The sequence below is a fragment of the Pan paniscus genome, chromosome 5 (assembly GCF_029289425.2).
Source record: "Pan paniscus chromosome 5, NHGRI_mPanPan1-v2.0_pri, whole genome shotgun sequence".
NCBI lineage: Eukaryota > Metazoa > Chordata > Mammalia > Primates > Hominidae > Pan > Pan paniscus.
In genome coordinates this window covers 111,762,892-111,773,560 of record NC_073254.2, presented here as the reverse complement: position 1 = coordinate 111,773,560, position 10,669 = coordinate 111,762,892, and the positions used below count along the sequence as shown (strand labels likewise).

General features: G+C 34.8%; 1 long non-coding RNA gene across 1 annotated transcript; it reads left to right on the top strand.

Moving 5' to 3' along the window:
• The first annotated feature begins 327 nt into the window (after positions 1–327).
• LOC117980646 (uncharacterized) lies at positions 328–7,408 on the top strand. Its single transcript, XR_004672069.3, has 3 exons — positions 328–450; positions 5,474–5,622; positions 6,641–7,408. It is a non-coding gene; the product is annotated as an uncharacterized LOC117980646 (long non-coding RNA).
• Positions 7,409–10,669: the final 3,261 nt, after the last annotated feature.

Genomic DNA, 10,669 nt, shown 5'->3' with positions numbered 1-10,669 from the left:
GCTGACAATGTTATGTAAATACTACAGCTAAATCAAATTTTTCTGATATTGTCATTATGAAGATATATTTGTCAAAGTAGAAAGATAAAACACTCTGATTTATAAATTGTCACTATTTAGACATAGGATATTTACACTTCTGGTTTTTTTGTTTCTAAAGAATTGTCCATGTACTCTATGATTTTTAAAACTGTCTTCAAAGCCATTTTGAAAACAAGTGCTCAACGTTTTGGGGGAGAATTTTTATTGATTAGCAGCCATGAAATCACTCATCATACTTCTGGTAAGCTGCCATCTGAAGAGGCATGAAAAAGTTCTGTGGTGTCTGCTGAGTGTTCTCGGTTAATCCAGTCCAAATTATTAGGCCTTCATAATCCTCCAGGACACGTAGTCAGATAAGACTGCAACTGATTTGAAGAAATCCTTAATTGCAGAAATCATCAAGCCTTGGTAAGTCTCAGGATCTCCAAAAACGCCAGAATGTGGATTTTGGTGAAAGGTGGAAGATGGAAATGTGGGCAGGCTGGGAAGATAAGAGGCAGTGACACAGTTGCCCTTTGCTCCAAGCTAGAAGGGGCATTTTTACAATCGTTTTCTAGGATCAACTTTATATTTCACAGATCTAATTACTTTGTTTGCTTATGTTGTGCTCCTGGCTGCATAGCATTAGTGTGCCTTCTGTCATTGCTGGTGGGTCTCCAGAGGGGTGTAAATATTAGGGGCTGGTAGTTGATCTGTTACTACTGAGAAGATAAAGATCATTGTAAAGTCCTGTGTAAATGTGAGACAGAGACCTAAAGATTATTATTTTATTAAACATTGGAGAAACAATGATAGATGTTAAAGGGAACAGATGCATTTCAAATGTATAATTTTTTATACTGAAATACTTATTTTGTATTTGTGACATTTCATTCACTCACTATACCTCAACATCAAGTCATTTTAAGTTAAAACATGCATGTCTAGTAATGAACATCTAGTAATAAGAATAGCCAAATACAGCACGATTTTTGTTGATTTAATATAATAATAACCCAGAGTCCTACAATTTGTGTAGATTTTAAAATTTCTCCTTAATGCAGACTGCTATATTTGAGTTGGAATATTTATCTATGTGAGAAATAAAGCACACTCTTCTATAAGTTATAAGGTTTGCTTTGTTTTCAAAAAATCTTATTTAATCTTCAGATAAGGGCAGTATTCTACAAAATTATAGATATATTCTAGTATGTAAGAATAAAGTTATATATTGTTTCTCACAGGAAAACCTTAAAACATTAAAACATGATCTTTATCAGGTTTTATATCTATAATTAGGGGCTTAGACAAAAATCCAAGGACAGTGACAAATATCATATTTTTACTTTATTTCCTGCCACTACACTCATCTGCAGTAGCAAATATTATGGTCCTTTTCAAGGTTATTCTCAGAAGTACAGTTTTCATTTAATATGATGTAAATTTATCCTCAAATTTATTTCTTCCTAAAAAAATCTGCAATATCATTATCTTCAAGGTTAAGGAACTTAATTAGCGAGATGGGTGTGGCAGAATGAGCAGAGGAAAAATGATAGAGAAACATTTTTTTCATGTTAAGTAGAATTATGATTTATATAATTTAGTGGTACCTAATCTATGTAACCTGAAATATTTGCATACAGTTTGATTCTTAATTTGCCTACATAAAAATATTGTTAGGGACCATGTTAGGCAAGGTGTACAGAAATAGGCTTCTGACCTTTCCACTCCCAAATGAATCTCTGCAATTTTCCAAGACTGAGTATATTTTTTTAACTATTCATAAAAGGCTTTCTTCATTGTAGATCAACATTTATGTCCTCAGTTACACTAATAGATGGCTTTTTAATTTCAAACACTTATTTTTTCTTTTTTACAAAGAAAAATATATATTAAAATAGGCTGAAATACTCATCCCAAGATATTGATGGATCTTATATAGATAATATTTACATGTTATATAATGGTTGGTTCTATTAAACATAACTTGCCATTAGGCCTGCATATTATTTTAAATGTGTCATTATATGTTTGGGTATATTTTAGTTAGCTGCATATTATTTATCCTGTAATAAATGCTTAGTTCTTCTACAAATACTTTTGCATTCATAAAGTCATAAGTAGAAAGAAAGGAGGGCGAAGGGAAGAAGTTAGAAAGCAAAGGAATGATGGATGGAAGGAAGAAAGCAAGAAAGAAGGAAGAGAGGGAGGGAAGGAGGGAGGGAGGGAGGGAAGGAAGGAAGAGAGGAAGGAAGGAAGGAGGTATGAAGAGAGGGAAGGAGGAAAGCTTCAGGGACTATTAAGTATATGAATGTGAACCAAGAGGACCAAAATTGCATTTGCAGTCAAAATTCTGAAACTCATACTAGCAGATCTAAGAAGTAAGGTTTCACACAGAACACTGCCTGAATCCAATCTATTTCTCTGGACTTGTCACATAACATATAATTACATCAGTTTGCCTATTTGCCATCAGTCTCCCTAATTAGCACAAGTTGGTGGATGGTGTTATAGCTTAAAACATGCCACAATGCTTTTACTTGATTGCCAGGACATCATCTACTTTTCTAACTATCCTGTCTTGCAGACTAAGACATAGAAATATCTCAATTTTAAAGCTTCACGTCATGTTTTTTTACCCTTTATTACTGTGACCTCCCCAAAAAATAATGCTACAATTGCTTAGAACTTCAGTGTTTGTAAAATAATCTTTTTTAACATTTGTAACATTATTTAAAAATTTTTATAAATGTATTTTATTTTCTAAAATATATAAAAAGATTACATGTGAATTCACATAGCAGTTATTCCAATTATTATCATTCTTTTCAATGAAGTATATTAAAATGTTTTTCAATAGTTATTTTATGAATCTCAACAATACTCAGGTGATACAAATTAGTATTATTGCAAATCCCTTTACAAAGAAAATAATAAAGTGTACTGCTTTACTTATACAGTAAGTCAGTCAGTACTGGCATCGGAAGTAGAGGGAAGTCTGTTACTAGAACTATAACAATAAAGAAATTTACACCATTAATCTAATCATGACATTGGACCAAATATAGCAATATAATCCAGGCCTCTGCCAGTCTTCCTCATTACTGTACACAGATGGAGGGTATTGGATTTGTTAAAAACTTAAGACCAAAATGAGTGGGATTGTTTCTAACAGTACTTATAGATGTGATTTATAAATATAGCTGTGTTTCATACATATTGATGTATAAATACATGTTATTTATGTATTTATACATATAGGTGTACATGATTTATACATATAGATGTGTTAAGCCACTATGCTGCTGAAGTTGAAATCCATTTCTGATAATGTTTTGCACATATCTGACAATATAAATTACATTAAGAACTTCATAATAATGTTTATGCAAATAAACTTACTTTTATGTAAGTTTATTTAAATAAATAAAATAAAGTTATGTAAGTTTATGTAGATAAACTTACTTTTATTTACATACTTTCTCTATAGTAAATATGTTTAACACTATCTTCTGAATATGAATGACCAGTAATTTGTGGTTTTCTCTTGGAAGCATATCTGTGTTCTTAGCATAATATAGCTTGATAAGATCTTTTAGAACTGTTTCTCAAAACATAAACCACTTCTAGAGGAAGAATTTGACTTCAGCAAATTTAACAACCACTTCAAAATAGTAAAAGTTAAAAAGCTATGTAGAGACAAAGGTGTGAAGAGGAATTCCCACCCATACTTACTTTCTTTATATTTTACACAGTGTTCACCCTTAGAGATGACAAACACAGCTGATAAAAACTTAGTATAAAGGCTGAATCATGAGGCCAGGAAGTTAAAAGAAGCAGGTATCTTTGAGTAAGATATTTTCATCCTCAAATCAAGTCTACCAGGCACATCAAGAATATTTGATATAGCTTTGTAATTATATTACTTGTAATACATTTTCCAAAGAAGAAAACTAAACACTGCCAAATGGTAAGATAATAATAATAAAAGGTACAATCCTATTATTTAAACTAAATTGTGAATATCTATATAAGTAAAAATGTTTGAGCATTTATTTATTTGGTTAGCATTTTCCTATGGAAGTGTATACATTGTTCATGTTATGGAGAAATCTCACAGGAAGAACCCCACAATTTTCTTGGTTTTAACCTCCTTATACAGAAATTTAGATTTATATTTTTCTCTTGATTAAAATTATTTTCCCTCAGAATTCAAATTACATATATTTTCACATCTAAAATACTGACTCACTTTTCTACTTTTTCCCCTTATAATTTATATTTTGGCAGGTTGAGCAATTGGTGTGGTAACTGCTCAATGCAGCCCTCCTGCTGAAATGAGGATCCTGCTGAAAGAGCCGGGTAGTACACCAACCACTCACTTTGCCAGTTCACTTTTTTAGCAGAATAATATCCACGAGTCAATGAGAAACTGCTAAAACTACTAATGTCTTCTCCCAAACAAGAAAATCAATCTCCGTAATGCAAGAGACCTATTTCAAAAGATAAAATTACCACACTAAATATGTTAGAGAATAAAAATACAAGCCACATTTAAAACCATTTTAAAAATAGCCATATTCATGGTGAACATCATGTACTCTTGCTATAAATATAAAAAATCTTCATGATAATGAATTATAAATTGAAAGGGGTTAATTTTTTGAAAAAGTAAGCCTAATAAAAATAACTGTTCAAAATTATTCAATATATATTCTATATAAAATAATTTTTAAAATTTTTTTTGCAATAGGAAAATTTGAAAATCAGACCTTAGCCGAAAGTTCAAAGTTAGCATAACTAATAGTGGGACAACTTGAAATTATGCAGCTCATAAAGCAATGCAATATAATGTATACACAATGATGTTTAATCTGAATCTAATTAAGCACTCAGACTTAACTTCTGGTTAACAAGATATATAGGGGATAAAGAAACAAATTAAACAGCACGATGAGAAAATAATCAGATAAAATCCAAACGTAGTACATTCCACAAAACAGAAAGTTTTAGGCTGTCCAAAGGACAATATTATGAGAAAAATAAAAAGATGGTTGTGCAGGAGAAATTTAAAGACATTTAAGGAACAAAACAATCTAATGCAGTGTGTGAACTTATCCAAGTTTAGGGTGACATATGTAGGTTAAATGAGTTTGGATAATAGAGGACATTAAGGAGTCACTGTTAGTTTTTCTAAATTTGATAATGGCATTTTGGTTTTCTAGAAAAATGTATTTTTTGGAGATGCATGCTGGAGTATTCAAAAGTGCCATGGCTAGAATGTATGTGTCCCTCAAAATTCATATGTTGAGAACTGAGACTCAAGTTACAGTATTAAAAGATGGGGCCTTTAGAATGATTAAATCAGGAGGGTTTTACTCCTCATGAATGAATTAGTACCTTTATAAAAAAGGGCTTGAGGGAAGTAGCTATGCCCTATTTGTTCTTCTAGCTCTTCTGCTGGGCGAGATGAAAGCGTTCATCTTCTCCAGAGAATACAAGAAGTCCTCACCTTGCAAGCAGAGACCAGGCCCTCCCCAGACACTGAGCTTGGTGGCACTTGGATTTTGGACTTCCAGCCTCCAAAATTGTGAGAAATAAGTTAGTGTTATTTATACATTACCCAGTTGCAAGCATTTTGCTGTAGCAACAGAAACAGACTAAGACAAGGAGTATTGTAAGTCTGTAACATACTTATGTAGAGTATGTGTGCGTGTGTGTGTGTGTGTGTGTGTGTGTGTGTGTATGAGTATGCATTTATATTTTCCAAAATGTTAACTACTGATGAACCTAGATGGAGAATGTACAGGTATTTGTTGTAACATTTTGTCAGCTTTGCTTTCGTTTGAAGATGTTTATAAAACATGTTTAGAAACAAGTATTACATATACATAGATATACATACACATATATGTATACATATACAGGTAAGTGAATGTTAATTTCAAAAACATTGCTAAATAAACAAATAATGCCATTCTTATTTCAAAGCAAAAATAATGAAGGAACTGCATAACATTCTGTGAGGTGTTGGCCTTGAATCTACAGCCATGTTGTTAAGTATCCCAGTTCCACTGTCTCTAACTTTCCTCCTTACTCTGCTGTTGGCATTGTTCTCTGTGCTGAGATATATCTACTTACTTTTGCCTTCTTCTGAGATGTTGATAGGACAGTTAATCAATATTTCCTATAGTGTAACGAAGCAAATAATCTTCCAGAATGATTTGATTTCATACTTACTTCAAAATACCCCTATTTCTAGGTTCTTTTCCAAAGGAAAAACAATGGCTATGAATTTAAGACAGTTGTCTAGATCACTCAGAAGGAGTGTGCCCCTATTGGAAATCAACAAACTTTATTTATAAGACTAGTTGTGCTTTTGGATCACTTTAATCCTTACAACCCAATCAAATCTGGATTACCTAATGAAATTGATTATATTTGAAAACTTATTGTGGAATTCTGGTGAAACACTCCCCCTTTCTTCCTTTCTGCTCCATTTATTGAGCATGTACTATGTCTCAGGCGTGGTATTAAGAGCCTGATATCAAACTGAAATATAGAGTTATTTATTGATTTTTGTCTCACCCTTCTCCTCCTTCTCTACTCCTCTTTCCAGACTATTCATTGACCTGCTCAAGTAACATATATCTCCAGCCGAATTTTAAGTAACCACCTTCCTTTATTACTGTTATGGAAATAAAATAAGAAACAGAAGCTTTGGGAGGCCAAGGTGGGCAGATCAATTGAGGTCAAGAGTTCAAGACCAGCCTAGCCAACATGGTGAAACCATGTCTCTGCTAAAAATACAAAAATTAGCCTGGCGTGGTGACTCAGCCCCTGTAATCCCAGCTACTCTGGAGGCCTGGGCACGCAGGAGAATCACTTGAACCTGGGAGGAAAAGGTTGCAGTAAGCTGAGATCACACCACTGCTCTCCAGCCTGGGAAACACAGTAAGAGTTTGTCTTAAAATAAAATAAAATAAAATAAAATAAAATAAAATAAAATAAATGGAAAATTTCCTTTGCTGCATTTAACAATAAAATGATAAGAAAACAGGTAACACTCACTGCTTCCATCAAGAATTACAGCATGTGCCTTACTCCTCAGGCTTTGAGAGAGGGTTGAAAAGGAAGGACTCTTCATGTGGCATGGGGTGTAACCAACAACTGTGTGAACAAACCCCGGAGGGACTGAGAGTCCTGTGCCATTGAAAAGTGGGCAGGCAGACCTTTCGTTTCTGCTCCACAGCATGTATGTGGATAATTAATGTGGCAGGTGTGCTTGGCTGACTAACCAACAGGCATGACTTTCCTTGTTTCTTGATAACAGAAGTTTAGTTCTGCATTGGACCTCCATGTGCTTTATGGAGAGCTAGTTCCCTCCCTAGACCTACTGACTGGATTATGATTAATTAAAGCCAATTACTATAATCCCATTCCCTTTACCAATAATTGATTTTGGCAAGGGCATAAGGAGAAAATATAATCAATGATTCTGTAACAGATATCTTCTGAGGGACTGCTGGGAAAGGTTTTCCTCATGGAGGAAATATATGCAGTGAAAGTAACATTCTTATTTTTCTGTCTTGGATGTCATTGTGGTACCTGAAACTGAGACAGACAACTCCTAACCATAAGGAACACACCCCTGAGGGCAAGTCCACATGCTTAGAGAGCAGAACAGGAAGATGGAAAGGATGTAGTTTCTTGACATCCCTGAACTGTTGAAATAACCAAACTTGGAATTACCCTACCTCCAGAATCATTAATGTGAAATAATAATTTTTTCTTATTTAAGCCATCTGAGTCAAGGTTTGTTGTTTGGGTATAAAAGTACCTTAACTGATCTAACTAAGTGAAGGAGGTGAAAAACATTTTGCAGCTCAAAAATTTATGTCCTAGAACTTAAACATAGTGAAGTAATCTGCTGCAGACCATGTAGAAAAAAGGAAGTAGTTGGGAAGAAAACAAGACCTATATGTTAGGTCAAAAAAAGACTAAGTGGACTGATCAGTTAGTGAATCCGTATGGGGAGACAGAGCTGAGCAGAAAATCACGGTGTCAAGAGAGGACATTAGTCTGCCAAACTTGAGATCATGTAAAGCACCATGGCTGCCAAGGTGAGATAATGAGGTACCAAGATACAGGAAGATATTAAGATATTCTCATATGCAGGTGACATTTAGTTGCATGGGGAAGCAGGCAGATGCTTACCATCTGAGACCTCACATCACAAGAAGCAAGTCCTCAATTATCCAACTAGAGCTCTTGGCAGTCTTGCAGTCTATACAGGGGTCGCTGGGATTAGATAAACAGGTAAAACCTCTGGGTTGGAAGTGAGGCTTAGATACTCAGTCAATTTGGTAATACAGAAGGATGAATACTGATTTGGGGACAACGCAAGTTGTTAAATGTCTTTCTTTGAAATGTGATAGGACGGATGAGCAGAAAATCATAGGTATATTATGAGAAAGGTCAGTTATGCTGGGACGTTCACTCACATTTTGAAGAATGAGGGATAAAGATCAATACACAAGATGAGTGAGGAGATATCATTTACCTGGGCTATGATTAGGAAATGGACTTTGTAGTACCATACTGTGCTGGGGATGATAGACACCGTATTCAAAAATGTGGCTGGATGGGGTAATGGGGCCTTCTTTGATCATGTCTGAATACATCAGAAGGTGTCTGGCTGTCAGGAAGTGAAGAGACTGAAAGAAAGACAGCAATCCTGGACCTGAGTCCATCTCTTGGCAACAGAGGAAGTTATGTCTATTCTCACAATAAGGCAAAACTATGTCAAGCCTCATAGTCCCATCCAAGTGCTCTCTATGAGATCCAGAGGCTCAGCCCAGTTACTGCCCTAAAAGTCACAGCAGTTTCGCAAGTGCCTGTATACTTTACTGGCAGCAGTAGATATTGGGTCCATTTGATAATAAAACGGATAGAGGAAACAATGCAGAAGCTCCACGAACATCAATGAGCCACTAAGTTCATGCCTTAGAGGCTGCGGGGGACGTAATATTGATGGCATGTGGGGGTGGCATATCATCTTTGCTTGTGTAGATTCAGAGCTCAGTCAAGAGGACTTGCAACTGTTTTGCGCAGACCTGGATGGGGCGGTGGGAGGTAGTGGTGAGGAGCTGAAACAGACAAAAGCTGCGGTAAAGGGAGCTGCCACAATGCCTGGTGCACTTTTCATCTGAGTTCCTAGCAGATTGTCTGGCACACAGCAGCTGTTCAATAAATAATTATTGGATGAATGATTCAATTAATCGAGGACGTTTGGTAGCATGTGATGATCTAAGAGTAATATTTCACAATGAGAAGTCCAAGTTGATTGCTGTGTTCCACAAGCTGACCTTAAGTTTCTTGGCCACTGTATCTTCAACATTTTAAACTGGCCATATTTCTTATTTTATGAAATGAAATAAATGCTAATGTGCTAGCAAGGGAATGTAAACAAGTGTTGTTAGACAAATTCAATGTGACTAAAAAGGAACTGTAGCAGGTGGATGCAAGTGAGCCCAATTAAGATATATTTGCTTTTGTGCCACAGATTCTATGCTTTTCCAAATAGAACTGTTAGATGCTAAGCAAATGGGGACTATTTTTGACTCATACTTTTTTTTAATCTGTGGGAAATATATTTTCTCATCGATATTTTCTGCTGTTCTCTGTTCAAACTTTGCTTTTGTGATGCTTCCTTTAAAGACTTTTTGTTCTTTCTCATTTTGCGCCATTGTTTATGCTGAATTTGTTGTTGTTGTTTTTGCATTTACATTCCACAGAGAAATGGTACTTAACAGCATAAAATCCCAGAACTGCATCAGAATAAAAGAGGTGATTTATAAACACATAATAGTCGTTTTTGATACTTTTCATCATTAGTCAAGCTGAGAGAACAAATTGGAATTTGAACTTCTGGTGGGCTTTCTGAAGGGATCCTCAGATAAATGTAGCCAAAGATAAAAGATAATTCCAATTAAAAGATAATGGATATTATGCACAATTATGGCTGTGGCCAAGTCAAAACACTTTGAAATTAAATGTCTTTGTGAGAGAAACCACAGTGTTAAATACAATAATCAACAGGAATTTATTTCTACTTTCTTTGCTAAATCTACTCACAGGCTCATTCCCTACTGTGGTAGGAAGTTAAAATTATGTTAAAATAAAAGGAAACAAAACTTCCCAAGCTAGAATAAAGGCTAGAAGTTAAACGGACATAGTATCAAACTCTTCACGTAATATCATTAATTGCATTTATGTCTATTTAATTTTGATTGTTCAGAACCCCAAACCAGAAGCCTTCTGCATAGTACACAGCATTTCACCCTGATGACAATTCCTCTCTAAATTTTCCATGTGCACTTTACCTTAGCTAAATATCTCACGTATTGGGAATTATGACAAAATATGCTATGGAAGAAATGATGGGGTTATCATTTTAAATGATATACTATCATACACCAGTTCACAGGCCAATACCTGAGACTCACAGAATTGTGAAAAAGAGAGGAGAGCAAAATTAGAATAACAAAATGAGTAAAACAAGTGTACCCTTAATTCAGGCAAAATCAATACAGTCTAACGACTCGCTGAAATGAATGTGACCAGTGGAGATCTTAAGAAAATAATT